Here is a 15,697-nt window from a genome sequence, read left to right as displayed (position 1 = left end):
GCTCAATAGTGTAATGCATACATGTACCAAATGCTGACCTGTGTGCCCCCTCTAGAAAAATCTTGAAGTTACTTTCTGTGCTTACCTGCTTTGCCAAGTATGCCAGTATAAGGAAATTTATTTTATAAGCTGGTCAAAGACCCCATTGATGATATTTGATAAATAAACATGAGGATTATAAAAAAAAAAAGAAAACAAATCAATAAAATTTTAGAAAATATACCTCTGTCATCACCTGAATTCCATATAGATTGTGTGTGTTTATGTCCTGAATCTGCTCCTAATTCCAGCTTCCTGCTAATACAGATGTTAGGAGACTGAAGGTGAGTCTCTGTCATCACCCGAAGATACCCAGCCTGACACAGCCTTCATTGTTTAGGTGTTTGTGGAGTAAAGAAGATTATGGGATTTCTATATTTCTGTGTCTATTTCTCTCTCTCTCCTCTCTCTTTCTCTCTCTCTCTCCCTCTCTCTCTGCATGTGTGTGTTTCAAATAAAAGTAAATGAATAAGGATACACTTTCAGATATGCCTTGTACATTTTGCATACACACATGTATATATATATGATTCTTTCTGTAATTGGATATAATACAAAATTGTATATTTCTACCCTCTCCTGATAAAATGGCTTGTCATGTTTTCAAGCACTGTTAAATGTTATATCATCCTATTTCATTGGTTACATCTAAATTTACATCTAAATTAGCATTAAAATAGATGTATGTATGTATAATTGCAAAAGATTATGGAAGAGGACTTGGTTATTAGTTTGTTAAAATCAAGTATTATGTATGATAAAAGTATAACCTATCATTTGATATTTTAAAGTGTGAATGTCTATGTCAGTAAGCCTATACACATTTTTTCTGCAATAATCAACACCATCCATCTATCTGTCTTTAATCTCCCCAGGTAAAACTTTGTGCCTCAGAAACTAAATCCCTATGCCCCTCCACCACAGACCATTGAAGTCAATTCTCTATATATCTATGAATTTGTCTCCTCTAGTAACCTCATAGAAGTTGAATCACAAAATAATTATCATTTTGTAATGGCTTATTTCATGTTCCGGTATGCCTTTACAGTCAGTCCATATTGTATTATATTGTACCATATTATACTTCACTGTATGCTGAAATGGTTTTAATATCATTTACTGTGAATAAATCCAACTTGAGACATGAAGAAGGTAGAAATTTAATCTTACAATAGTGTTAAGAGTTGGAGCCTTATCTAGATGAGTAAGGAATAATTGGGGGTAATCCTGTTAGGTCTCAGAATTGTTTGGATACGGACAGTTTTAAAAGAAGATGGAGTCCATCAAAACATTTCCACACTCTTTCTTTCTGATGTCCTGCACTGCTTCTGAACTTTCTGAGTGAGAAAGTGAACACCATCAGGAGGTCTTCAGTACTGTGGTCCATATTATCTGCATCACTTTACATTTGCACCAGTACTGCATGATAATTTCATTTCTCTGATATTATGCGCACTTGCTTTATAATGGACATTGGATACAAAGTGGTATTTCACTATGATTGCTACTAACATTCGCCCAATGATAAGCAATGTTGGCAATCTTGTGTGGTAATTAGCCATTTGTAAATCTTCTTTGTAAGAATGTCTATTTCTCAGAGGAGGCAAGATGGCGGAATAGGAAGGGAGCACACTGATAGTCCGGGGAGAGACAGTTTAATAAAAGTGGAGATACTGCAGGTTCAAGGAAGAGTAGGGGAGGAAACAGCAGAAGAAACTCTTCCGGAAAGCGTGATTCACAGTGGATCTGCGTGGAGAGCGTGGGAGCCACAATTCGGGACACCACTGGCAGACTCAACACACCAGCGCTGGAACGCGAGGGGAGCCAAACCTCAATAGCCCGAGACACCGGCAGGCAAGCGGAGAGAGGAGACTAGAGGGAACGATCCCCGAGGGGGAAAGTTCACCAGGCTTACTGGAAGAGAGAGAGAGAAAAAAAAAAAGGTGACTGGTACGGACACGGGCTTCTCTCTCTCCGCTCACCTCTCAAGGGCGAGCAAGACAAAGAGCAGGTGCCATCTTGGACATACGTCATAAGCAGAGCGACCTCAGGTCTGCACCGGCCCTGAGCCTAGCAGAAAAACCTGACTCTTGGTGGGGCGAATTAACAGGAGATTAGGACCTTGTAAATTTGTGGTGCTACTGAACTGAAACTGTGAAAACAGAGACGGTGAGGGAGAGAACTCACAGAATTCACGTGAGTACTCTCCAGAGACGCTACAATTCCATAACTTTGGCAACCCAGTGGGAGACTGAAGGAGAATTTGAGCCCACTCTGAGGGCAGAACAGATTCCCTGTGTGGTCCTTGGGAAAGAGCTTCCAAGCTCTGGCTCCTGTGGGTGTATCATTTGCCTACTAACTACCTCCAACTTCATTCAGCTGTGTGGAATTACTTCCCTTTTGAATCAAAAAAAAAAAAAAGAAAGAAAGAGAGAGAGAGAGATCTATCACGCCTAACCTGGGAGTGTCACCTTTGGCACACCAAACAGAGCTCTCAGGCCACACCCATCTCAAGCCTCTAAGGCTCCATCAAAAACATACAGTCCACTTAATCTAGAGTCATAGTATAACAAGAAAAAGCACCACAGTGAAGAAACCAAATATCTCCAATATGCCAAATAACAAATGCAAAAACCGAGATAATAAAAACAAGGAAGTCACCATGATGCCCCCAAATGAAAAAGACACCCCAATTCAAGATTATGAAGATGATGAGATAGAAGAAATGCAAGAAGCAGATCTCAAAAAATTGATAAGAACATTAAGAAGTTCTCAAAAACAAATTCTTGAACTACAGAAATCATTAATGGACAAGGTAGAAAATCTCTCTCGTGAAAATGAAATAAAAGGAGGAATCAAAATGAAACGAAACAACTAGTACAACAGGAAACTGTAATAGTGACGAGAAATCATAATGAAGTGAAGAATTCAATAGATCAAATGAAAAACACAATAGAGAGCCTTACAAACAGAATGGGTGAAGAAGAAGAGAGAATATCGGACTTAGAAGACAGAGAACAGGAAAGGATACAGTCAGAACAAAGAAAAGAAGAGGAAATTAGAAATCTAAAACATATTGTCAGGAATCTTCAGGATACTATTAAAAAACCCAACATTCGGGTTCTAGGAGTTCCTGAAGGCATGGAGAGGAGAAAGGATTAGAAGGCCTTTTTAGTGAGATATTAGCAGAAAATTTCCCAGGTTTGGAGAAGGACAGAGAAATCCTAGTACAGGAAACTCACAGAACCCCTAATAAACACGACCAACAGAGATCCTCACCTCGACACGTTGTAATTAAACTCTCCACAGTAAAACAGAAAGAAAAGATCCTAAAATGTGCAAGAGAGAAACGTCAGATTACTCTCAGAGGATCTCCAATCAGACTCACAGCTGACTTCTCATCAGAAACCCTACAAGCTAGGAGGGAATGGCGAGATATACCCCAGGTACTAAGAGAGAACAACTGCCAGCCCAGAATATTATATCCTGCAAAGCTATCATTTGTGAATGAAGGTGAAATAAAGACTTTTCATAGCAAACAGAAATTGAAAGAATTTGTTGCCACTCGTCCAGCCCTGCAAAAGATGGTTAAAGATGTGCTACACTCAGAAACAAAGAAACACGGTCATCAATATGAAAGAAGGTAAAGGAAGAAAAGCTCACAGCAAAAGATCACAGGGAATTCAAAGCATATATTAGAACTTATATTTGGCAAATGGCAGGGCAAAGTTACCACTTATCATTAGTCACATTGAACGTTAATGGCCTGAACTGTCCAATTAAAAGACACCGATTGGCTGATTGGGTTAAGGAACAAAACCCATCTATTTGCTGCTTACAAGAAATGCATCTTTCCAACAAAGATCCATACAGACTGAAAGTGAAAGGCTGGAAAAAGATATACTATGCCAACAGAAATGAAAAAAGAGCGGGCGTAGCCATCTTAATATTGGACAACATAAACTTTACCACAAAAACTGTTAAGAGTGACAAAGAGGGACACTATATAATGATTAAGGGATCAATACAACAAGAAGATATAACAATTATCAATGTGTATGCACCTAACTACAGGGCACCAGTTTATCTAAAAGATTTGTTAAGGGACTTAAAGGGAGACGTAGACCACAATATAATAGTACTGGGGGACTTCAATACTCCACTCTCAGAAATAGACAGATCAACAGGACAGAAGATCAACAAGGATACAGTACATTTAAACGACACTATAGCCCAAATGGATATAACAGATATATACAGAACTTTCAATCCTACAGCTAAAGATTTTACATTCTTCTCAGCAGTACATGGAACCTTCTCTAGGATTGACCACATACTAGGCCATAAAGCAAGTCTCAGCAAATTCAAAAGAATTAGAATCATACCATGCAGCTTCTCAGACCATAAAGGAATGAAGTTGGAAATTAGCAACTCAGGAATCCCTAGAGCATATGCAAACACATGGAGATTGAACAACATGCTCCTGAATAAACAATGGGTCATAGAAGAAATTAAAAGAGAAATCAAAAATTTCCTGGAAGTAAATGAGGATAACAGCACAACATACCAAAACTTATGCAACACAGCAAAAGCAGTATTAAGAGGAAAGTTTCTATCAATAGGTGCCTACATCAAGAAATTGGAAAGGCACCAAATAGATGAGCTTTCAATGCATCTCAAGGATCTAGAAAACCTACAGCAAACCAGACCCAAATCTATCAGGAGAAGAGAAATAATTAAAATCAGAGAAGAAATCAACAGGATTGAATAAAAAAAAATTACAAAAAATCAGCCAAACGAGGAGCTTGTTTTTTGAAAAAATAAATAAAATTGACACCCCATTGGCCCAACTAACTAAAAAAAGAAGAGAAAAGACCCAAATCAATAAAATCAGAGATGAAAAAGGAAACATACAACAGACACCACAGAAATAAAAAGAATCATCAGAAATTACCACAAGGACTTGTATGCCAGCAAACAGGGAAACCTATCAGAAATGGATAGATTCCTGGACACATGCAACCTACCTAAATTGAACCAGGAAGACATCGAAAACCTAAACAGACCCATAACTGAGACAGAAATTGAAACAGTAATAAAGGCCCTCCCAACAAAGAAAAGCCCAGGACCAGATGGATTCACTGCTGAATTCTACCAGACATTTAATGAAGAACTAACTCCAATTCTTCTCAAACTATTCAGAACAATCGAAAAAGAGGGAGTCCTCCCAAATTCTTTCTATGAAGCCAGCATCACCTTAATTCCTAAGCTGGAAAAAGATGCAGCATTGAAAGAGAATTACAGACCAATATCCCTGATGAACATAGATGCAAAAATCCTCAACAAAATTCTCGCCAATAGAATGCAACAACACATCAGAAAGATCATCCACCCAGACCAAGTGGGATTTATCCCTGGTATGCAGGGATGGTTTAATGTGCGCAAAACAATCAATGTGATACACCACATTAACGGACTGCAAAAGAAAAACAATATGATTATCACAATAGATGCCGAGAAAGCATTTGATAAAATACAACACCCGTTCATGATGAAAACTCTAAGCAAACTGTGTTTGGAAGGAACATTCCTCAATACAATCAAAGCAATCAATGAAAAACCCACAGCCAACATCCTATAGAATGGGGAAAAGTTGGAAGCATTTCCACTGAGATCTGGTACCAGACAGGGATGCCCACTCTCACCACTGCTATTTCTCATACCTCTGGAAGTTCTAGCTAGAGCTATTAGGCAAGAAAAAGAAATTAAAGGGATACAAATTGGGAAGGAAGAACTCAAACTATCCCTCTTTGCAGATGATATGATTCTTTATTTAGGGGACCCAAAGAACTCTACTAAGAGACTATTGGAACTCATAGAAGAGTTTGGCAAGGTAGCAGGGTATAAAATCAATGCACAAAAATCAACAGCCTTTGTATACACAGACAAAGCCATGGCGGAGGAAGAACTTCTAAGATCAATCCCATTCACAATAGCTACAAAAACAATCAGATACCTTGGAATAAACTTAAACAAGGACGTTAAAGATCTCTACGATGAAAATTACAAAACCTTAAAGAAAGAAATAGAAGAGGATACCAAGAAATGGAAAAATCTACCATGCTCATGGATTGGAAGAATCAATATCATCAAAATGTCCATTCTCCCAAAATCAATTTATAGATTCAATGCAATACCAATCAAGATACCGAAGACCTTCTTCTCAGATCTGGAAAAAATGGTGCTGAAATTTATATGGAGGCACAAGAGACCTCTAATAGCTAAAGCAATCTTGTACAACAAAAACAAAGTTGGAGGCATCACAATACCAGATTTCAGGACATACTACAGGGCAGTTGTAATCAAAACAGCATGGTACTGGTTAAGAAACAGATGGATAGACCAATGGAACAGAATTGAAACACCAGAAATCAACCCAAACACCTACAGCCAACTTATATTTGATCAAGGATCTAAAATCAATTCCTGGGGCAAGTACAGTCTATTCAACAAATGGTGCTGGGAAAACTGGATTTCCACGTGCAGAACCATCAAGCAAGACCCCTACCTTACACCTTACACAAAAATCCACTCAACATGGATTAAAGACCTAAATCTATGACCTGACACCATCAAGTTACTAGAGAACATTGGAGAAACCCTTCAAGATATTGGCACAGGCAAAGAATTTCTGGAAAAGACCCGGGAGGCACAGGAGTTAAAGCCAAAATCAACTATTGGGATTGCATCAAATTGAGAAGTTTCTGTACTGCAAAAGAAACAGTCAGGAGAGTGAAGAGACAACCAACAGAATGGGAAAATATTTGCAAACTATGCAACAGATAAAGGGTTAATAACCAGAATCTACAAAGAGATCAAGAAACTCCACAAGATCAAAACAAACAACCCAATTAAGAGATGGGCCAAGGACCTCAATAGACATTTTTCAAAAGAGGAAATCCAAATGGCCAACAGACACATGAAAAAATGTTCAAGGTCACTAACAATCAGGGAAATGCAAATCAAACCACAATGAGGTTTCACATCACCATGGTTAGAATGGCTCACATTCAGAAATCTACCAACAACAGATGCTGGCGAGGATGTGGGGAAAAGGGACACTAACCCACTGTTGGTGGGAATGCAAACTGGTCAAGCCACTATGGAAGTCAGCTGGGTCCATTCTTTCAGGAAGCTTGTGTCAGGATGCAGACATGAGCATCAAAATTAGGTACAAAATTGTAGTACACAGGTATCTTAGCTGATATCTTAAGTACTATGGTAAATGAATAAAATATTTTAAGTATTGAATAGTGGTTCTTCTATTGCCTGCTTAACTCAATGTCATTGACTAAATGTGTTCTCCCCAAAATACGTATGTGGACACTAAATCCCAATTGACTGTATGTGGGCTAGGATCCTCACATGGGTAATTAAGTTTAATTGAGGTCCTATATGTATGCCCCTTCCCAATTCAACTGGTATCTTTAAGAGAGACACTGGGATGGGAGCACAGAGAAAAAAGGCCATGTGAAGACATGGTGAGAAGTTGGCCATCCTAGAACACAAACAAAAGATCACAGGAAAAACTAAACCTCAAAGCAGTTCTTGAACTTTCATTCTGCAGAATTATGAGAAAATAGGTTCATGTTTAAATTGTCCTATCTGTAGCATTGCATATCCATCAAACAATTACACTGCAATTTTTCCATTAATTTCCTTAGATTTACAAAGAATGATGTGCTTATTTCATTAATAATTGTTAGAAAAACTTGCTGTATGTATAACATCATGGCACTGTTTCATATACATTTTTGGGATTTTTCAATTGATAGTCCTATATATGATTCCTCTACAGTATACTGTTAAAAATGTTTATTTAAATAATGATTGAATGTATGCATTTCTCACATAGTGTGATAAGTCTTGCTTTAAAAAGTCATATAACTTGAATAAACTAAGGGAATAAAAACGTTTATAGTTCTTTATATTTAGCTATACATGTGATTACCGTTTTTAATGACAATGTTTCTTTCCTGCAAATTTGGGAGTCAAGGATATCTGAAAGGACTCTTTGATTTCTTTGGTTTTTTTTTTTAACATCTTTCTTCTTTATCATGGTTTGTAATGAATTTTCTAATGTAAGCTTTGGTTTTGAGCCTGCAATATGGAGTTCAGGGCACGGCAGGAATGGTCTTTTTCAATCAGGGCACATATTTTGGCTTGCTCCAACTCTGGCTTTCTGTCATTGTTTTGGATGCCTCAGCCGAGTTTTGGTCTCTTGATCAGCAATTTCCTGCATGTTTCCTGGGTCTGAGGTTGTTTTGCCTTCTTCCTTCCCAAAGTTTGTATTCTGAGACAATACAAACAAGAGTTTAGACAGAGTATCCATTATGAAATAAAAAACACAGCAAATTGCCATTTCCTGATTAGAAATATACAGGCAACATGACCAAGATGAGTTTCTGTGTTTTGGAAAATGAACTGTGACCCTTTTTCTGAGGGGACAGATATTAATTCCCTCCAAATCAAGCGTGACTGCAATACTCAGGTTAATTCGATCAGAATTCCACAGCCAGTCAACTGGGAGGGGTGGATGAATCTGGAAACAGCGAGTTTACTTGTGACTAAATCAAGTCCATATCACTAAGGACTCTGATTTTTTGGATTTTTTCACCTTTCTCTTATTTATCATAGTTTATAATCAACTTTCTGATGTGAGCTTTGGTTTTGAGGCTGCAATACAGAGTTCAGAACATGGGAAGAATTGTCTTTTTCAATCATGGCACAGGTTTTGTCTTGCTCCAATTCTGGCTTTCTTTCATTTTTTAGAGTGCCTCAGCTGAGTTTTGGTTTCATGATCGGCAATGTCCTGATTTTCTCTGGATCTGAGTTTGTTTTGCCTTCTTCTTTCCCAAATTTTGTATTCTGACGCAATACAAACAAGAGTTCAGACAGAGTATCCATTATGAAATAAAAAAACACACCAAATTGGTGTTTCATGCTTAGAAATCTACAGGCAACACAACCAAGATGAGATTTTGTATTTTGGAAAATGCAATGTAACCCTTTTGCTGAGGGGACAGATATTAATTCCCTCCAAATTGAGTGTGACTGCGATTTTCATGTTAATTAAATCAGAATTCCACAGTCAGTCAGCAAGGGGGTGGATGAATCTTGAAACAGCCAGGTTCCTTGTGACTAAATCAAGCCCAATATCATTAAGGACTCTTGGATTTATTTGTGTTTTTTTCACATTTTTCTTATTTATCATGCTTTGTAATGAATTTTCGGATGTGAGCTTTGGTTTTGAGGCTGGTACATGGAGTTCAGGGCATGGGAGGAATGATCTTTTTCAATCAGGGCACAGGTTTTGGCTTGCTCCAATTCTGGCTTTCTTTCATTGTTTTGGTTGCCTCAGCCACTTTCTGATTCCTTGATCGGAAATTTTCTAATTTTTGTCTGGGTCTGAGTTCGTGTTGCCTTCTTTTTCGCCAAATTTTGTATTCTGATAACTTACACACAAGAGTTTAGACAGAATATACATTATGAAATAAATAGCATAGCAAATGGGCATTTCATGCTTAGAAATCTGCAGGAAACATGACCAAGGTGAGTTTTGTGTTTTTGATTAAGAAATGAAAACCTTTTACTGAGGGGGTAGATATTAATTCCCTCCAAATCGAGTGTGACTGCAATTCTCAGGTTATTTCAATCAGAATTCCACAGCCAGTTAGCTCAGAGGGGTGGATGACTCCAAAATCAGCTGGTTTACTTGTGACTAAATCAAGCCCAGATTCATTAAGGACTCTTGGATTTCTTTGAGTTTTTTTTTTTAAACTTTTTCTTCCTGATCATGCTTTGTAATGAGTTTTCTTTTGTGAGCTTTGGTTTTGAGGCTGGTACATGGAGTTCAGGGCACGGAAGCAATGGTCTTTTTCAATTAGGGCACAGCTTTTGGCTTGCTGCAATTCTGGCTTTCTTTCATTGTTTTGGGTGCCTCAGTTGAGTGTTGGATTCTTGATTGGCAATTTCTTAAACTTTTTCTAGGTCTCAGAATATTTTGCGTTTTTCTTTCCCAAGGTTTATATTCTCACACAATACAAACATGCGTTTAGTCAGGGTATGCATTATGAAATAAAAAACACAAAATTTTGACATTTCAAGATTAGATATCTAAAGGCAACACGACAAAGATGAGTTTTTGTGTTTTGGAAAATGAAATGCAACCCTTTTGCTGAGGGGACAGATATTAATTCCCTCCAAAGTGAGTGTTACTGCAATTCTCAGGTTAATTTAATCAGAATTCCACAAGAGAAGGCTGGGAGGGGTGGATAAATTTGGAAACAGCCGGTTTACTTGTGACTAAATCAATTCCAATATCACTAAGGACTCTTTGATTTCTTTGTGCTTTTTTATATTTTTCTCATTTATCATGGTTTCTAATGAATTCTCTGATATTACTTTTGGTTCTGAGGCTGGAATATAGAGTTCAGGACACGGGAGGAATGGTCTTTTTCCATCAGGGCACAGCTTTTGGCTTGCTCCAATTCTGGCTTTCTTTCATTGTTTTGGGTTCCTCAGCCCATTTCTGGTTTCTAGATTAGCAATTTCAAAATTTTGTCTGGGTCTGGGTTTGTTTTGCCTTCTTCCTTCCCAAATTTTGTATTCTGACTCAATACAAACAAGAGTTCAGACAGAGTATCCATTATGAAATAAAAAAAACACAAAAAATTAGTGTTTCCTGATTAGAAATCTTAGGCAACGTGAAGATGAGTTTTTGTGTTTGGGAAAATGAAATGTAACCCTTTTGCTGAGGGGATGGATATTAATTTCCTCCAAATCGAGTGTGACTACAATGCTCAGGTTAATTCAATGAGAATTCCTCAGCCAGTCCAATGGGAGGAGTGGTTGAATCTAGAAACAGCCGGTTTACATGTCACTAAATCAAGCCCAATATCACTAAGGACTCTTGGATTTTTTTTTTCATTTTTCTTCTTGATCATGGTTTGTAATGAATTTTCTGATGTGAGCTTTGGTTTGAGGCAGGTACATGGAGTTCAGAGAACATGTTTTGGCTTGCTCCAATTCTGGCATTCTTTCACTGTTTTGGGTGCCTCAGCTGAGTTTTGGTGTCTTGATTGGCAATTTCCTAAATCTTTTCTGGGTCTCAGTTGTTTTGCCTTCTTCTTTCCCAAATTTTGTTATCTGATGCAATACAAACAAGAGTTCATACAGAGTACCCATTATGAAATAAAAAACACAACAAATTAGTGTTTCATGCTAAGAAATCTACAGGAAACATGACAAAGAGGAGATTTTGTGTTTTGGAAAATGCAATGTATACCTTTTGCTTACAGGACAGATATTAATTCCCTCCAAATCGAGTGTGACTGCAATTCTCAGGTTACTTCAATCAGAATTCCACACCCAGACAGCACGGAGGTGCGGATGAATCCAGAAACAGCTGGTTTACGAGGCTAAATATGGAGCTCAGGGCACGGGAAGAATGATCTGTTTCCATCAGGGCACAAGTTTTGGCTTGCTCCAATTCTGGCTTTTTTTTCATTGTTTTGGGTGTCTCAGCCACTTTCTGGTTTCTTAATCGGCAGTTTCCGAAATTTTGTCTGGGTCTGGGTTTGTTTTGCCTTCTTCCTTCTCAAATGTTGTATTCCTATGCAATACAAACAAGATTTCACAGAGTATCCATTATGAAATAAAAAGGACACCAATTTGGTGTTTCATGCTTAGAAATCTACAGGCAACACGACCAAGATGAGATTTTGTGTTTTGGAAAATGCAATGTAACCCTTTTGCTGAGGGGACAGATATGAATTCCCTCCAAATCGAGTGTGACTGGGATTTCTCGTTCGTTACATCAAAATGTCACAGCCAATCAGCTGGGAGGGGTGCATGAATCCAGAAACATCCAATTTACTTGTGACTCAATCAAGCCAATATCACTAAGAACTCTGGTTAATTTTTTTTCACATTTTTCTCATTTTTCATGGTTTGCCATGAATTTTCTGATGTTACTTTTGGTTTTGAGGCTAAAATATGGAGTTCAGGGCATGGGAGGTATGGTCTTTTTCCATCAGGGCACTCATTTTGGCTTGCTCCAATTCTGGCTTTCTTTCATTGTTTTGGGTGCCTCAGCCACTTTCTGGTTTCTTAATCGGCAATTTCCTATATTTTGTCTGGGTCTGGGTTTGTATTGCCTTCTTCCTTCCCAAATTTTGTATTCTGATGCAATACAAACAAGAATTCAGACAGAGTATCCATTAGGAAAAAAAAAAAAAAGACACCAAATTGGTGTTTCATGCTTAGAAATCTACAGGTAACACTACCAAGATGAGAATTTGTGTTTTGGAAAATGCAATGTAACCCTTTTGCTGAAGGGACAGATATTAATTCCCTCCAAATCGAGTGTGACTTGGATTTCTGGTTAATGACATCAGAATTTCACAGCCAGTTGTCTGGGAGCGGTGCATTAATCCAGAAACAGCTGGTTACCTTTTGAGTAAATGAAGACCAAGATCACTAAGGACTGTTGGATTTCTTTTCTCTTCATATTTTTCTTATTTAAAAGGTTTTCTAATGAATTTTCTGCTGTTACTTTTGGTTTTTTAGGCTAAAATATGGAGATCAGGGCACAGGAGTAATGGTCTTTTTCCATAAGGGCACAGGTTTTGACTTGCTCCAATTCTGGCTTTCTTTCATTGTTTTGGGTGTCTCAGCCAAGTTGTGGTTTCTTGATCGGCAGTTTCCTAAATTTTGTCTGGGTCTGGGTTTGTATTGCCTTCTTCCTTCACAAAATTTGTATTCTGACACAATACAAACAAGAATTCATACAGAGTATCCATTATGAAATGGAAAACACACCAAATTTCTGTTTCATACTTAGAAATCTACAGGCAACATGACCAAGATGAGATTTTGTGTTCTAGAAAATGCAATGTAACCCTTTGGCTGAGGGAACAGATATTAATTCCCTCAAAATCAAATTTGACTGGGATTTCTGGATAATTACATCAGAATTTCACAGCCAGTCAGCTGGGAGATGTGGATGAAGCCGAAAACATCCAGTTAATTGTGACTAAATTAGCCCAATACCACTAAAGACTCTTGGATTTCTTTGTTTTTTTTTCACATTTTTCTTTTTTATCATGGTTTGCAATGAACTTTCTGATGTTACTTTCTGTTTTGAGGCTAAAACATGGAGTCCAGGGCATGGGAGGAATGGTCTTTTTCCCTCAGGGCACAGGTTTTGGCTTGCTCAAATTCTGGCTTTCTTTCATTGTTTTGGGTGCCTCAGCCGATTTCTGGTTTCTTGATCGGCAGTTTCCTTAATATTTTCTGGGTCTCGGTTTGTTTTGCCTTCTTCCTTCCCAAATTTTGTATTCTGACGCATTGCAAAGAAGAGTTCATACAGAGCATCCATTATGAAATAAAAAACACACAAATTGGAATTTCATGTTTACAAATCTACAGGCAACATGACCAAGATGAGATTTTCTGTATGGAAAATTCAATGTAACCCTTTTGCTGAAGGGACAGATATTAATTCCCTCCAAATTGAGTGTGACTGGGATTTCTGGTTAATTACATCAGGATTTCACAGCCAGTTGTCTGGGAGCAGTGGATTAATCCAGAAACAGCTTGGTAACTTTTGAATAAATGAAGCCCAAGATCACTAAGAACTCTTTGATTTCTTTGTGTTTTTCTCATAATTTTCTTATTTAAAATGGTTTCTAATGAATTTTCTGCTGTTACTTTTGGTTCTGAGGCTAAAATATGGAGTTCAGGGGATGGAAGGAATGGTCTTTTTCCATCAGGGCACAGGTTTTGACTTGCTCCAATTCTGGCTTTCTTTCATTGTTTGGGTGCCTCAAGCGATTTCTGGGTCCTTGATCGGCAATTTCCTAAATTTTGTCTGGGTCTGGGTTAGTTTTGCCTTCTTCCTTCCCAAATTTGGTTCTGATGCAATACTGTTAGAGTCTGAAAAAGCCCACCGCCCGAGGAACGACTCCAAAAGACTTTTCTCTCATGCAACCAGCAAAGGGTTAAAGCTTTATTGATTATCCAGCATGCTGGGGCTGTCTGATCATACATGAACAGAGCAGCCCCGAATAACCAAAGGTTAGGGTTTATAAAGGCAAAAACCGCAAAACTGGGAAGGGGGGGAATGCATGGTTACTATACACAGTTGCTAAGATCAAAAGAGGGTACAAAAAAGAAAAAATCCAAAGAGAGTACATAGTTACTAGGGTCAACATAACCTAAGACCTAGGTGAAATTAATATCCATCATAATCTTGACAATACCAGTTACAATCGTACAATTATCATTTATGATCTTGACATTAATTCAAATTATGTGTAAGACATAGACAAATCACATCTTTATCATTAACCCAGGTGCAACCTTTCTACTTTCAAGCTTGAGCAAGCATGCTAGGGGGTTTTTGTGCTCTGCCAAGGGTGATGTAGTGCGCTACTATTGTCCGACTATTTGAGATCATAGTTTCAGACCAGAGTCTCACGGTGGGGGTTACTTTCCCAAAATGCAGTCTCAAGTGCTTCAAAATGGAGTCCCTACTGTCAAGGTGCTACTTCATTCCCCACTTCCTGTTGGCACAATCTCTAATCCTAGAGATTACCAGTTTCAGAATTTTGGAGAGTGGCATACTGCTGCCGAATTACCATAAGTTTAACGTTGCCAATTTGTTCCCTAAAAAAGGTTATAAGTCTATTTAAAATGTAAGGTCCAATGGTAACAATTAGGAGCAGAATGATCAGGGGACCTGCTAGGGAGGAGAGTAGCGTAGTCAGCCAGGGGGATTTGGTAAACCACGACTCAAACCATCCCTGTTGCTGAGTTCTTTCCCATTGTCTTTCCTCAAGGCGTTTTCTGAGCTTGGCCATGCTATCACGTACTACCCCGGTTTTATCTGCATAGAAACAACATTCTTCTTTTAGTGCCACACACAAACCTCCCTCTTTCATAAAAATGAGATCCAGGCCCCTTCTATTCTGCAACACCACCTCTGAAAGTGAAGTTAGAGACTGCTCCAGAGCTGATATTGAATTTTCTAAATCCTTTATGTCTCGAGCTATGGCTGCCCTTAACTGTGAGAGGTGTTGCTCCCCAGTTACCAGGGCTGTAGTTCCTGTTCCTATTCCAGCTGCCATTGCAACGCCTAGGAGGACTGCCAGAGACACAGACAGTGGCTTTCTTTTAACTCGGAGCTGTTTGTTTTCTATTGCATCTTCAAAAGAATTAGCTTCATGATAAAGTATTCTAGGTAATAAGTGTACCATTATACAATAATTTTTACCTTGATTAAACACAGACACAGAAATACAGGGTGTTATGCCAGTGTTGCAGGCCCACCATGCACCTTCCTGCGGAGCCCAATATTCTGAGAGGGAAGAATTTAGCGTTACTGTCCGATTACACAGAGCTCCCATAACTGTGGAGGGAGATGCACCGATACACAGCCCATGCCCTGAGACCGCTGGCAGGGTGAGTTTATGACCCCCCCCCAGTCACAAGAGGTGGAATTCATAGGCCTTAGGGATCCATCAAATGCTGTTCCCTCATAGTAAGGGGGAGCAGCCGACAAGCACAACCAACATGGCTGAACCCCCCCTTGGGT

The 15,697-nt window shown here is 38.5% G+C and overlaps 1 long non-coding RNA gene across 1 annotated transcript in view; it reads left to right on the top strand.

Moving 5' to 3' along the window:
- LOC149126755 (uncharacterized) overlaps nt 1-1,107 on the top strand; it is a 41,302-nt gene extending 40,195 nt beyond the window's left edge. Inside the window, exons 3-4 of the long non-coding RNA XR_016233475.1 lie at nt 291-323; nt 915-1,107. This is a non-coding gene — a long non-coding RNA (uncharacterized LOC149126755). The remainder of the gene's footprint in view (nt 1-290; nt 324-914) is intronic.
- The last annotated feature ends 14,590 nt before the right edge of the window (nt 1,108-15,697 follow it).

This window comes from Oryctolagus cuniculus, chromosome 5 (assembly GCF_051225735.1).
Source record: "Oryctolagus cuniculus isolate XC-2025 breed Fujian yellow rabbit chromosome 5, ASM5122573v1, whole genome shotgun sequence".
NCBI lineage: Eukaryota > Metazoa > Chordata > Mammalia > Lagomorpha > Leporidae > Oryctolagus > Oryctolagus cuniculus.
This window is presented reverse-complemented; position numbering and strand designations above follow the sequence as displayed.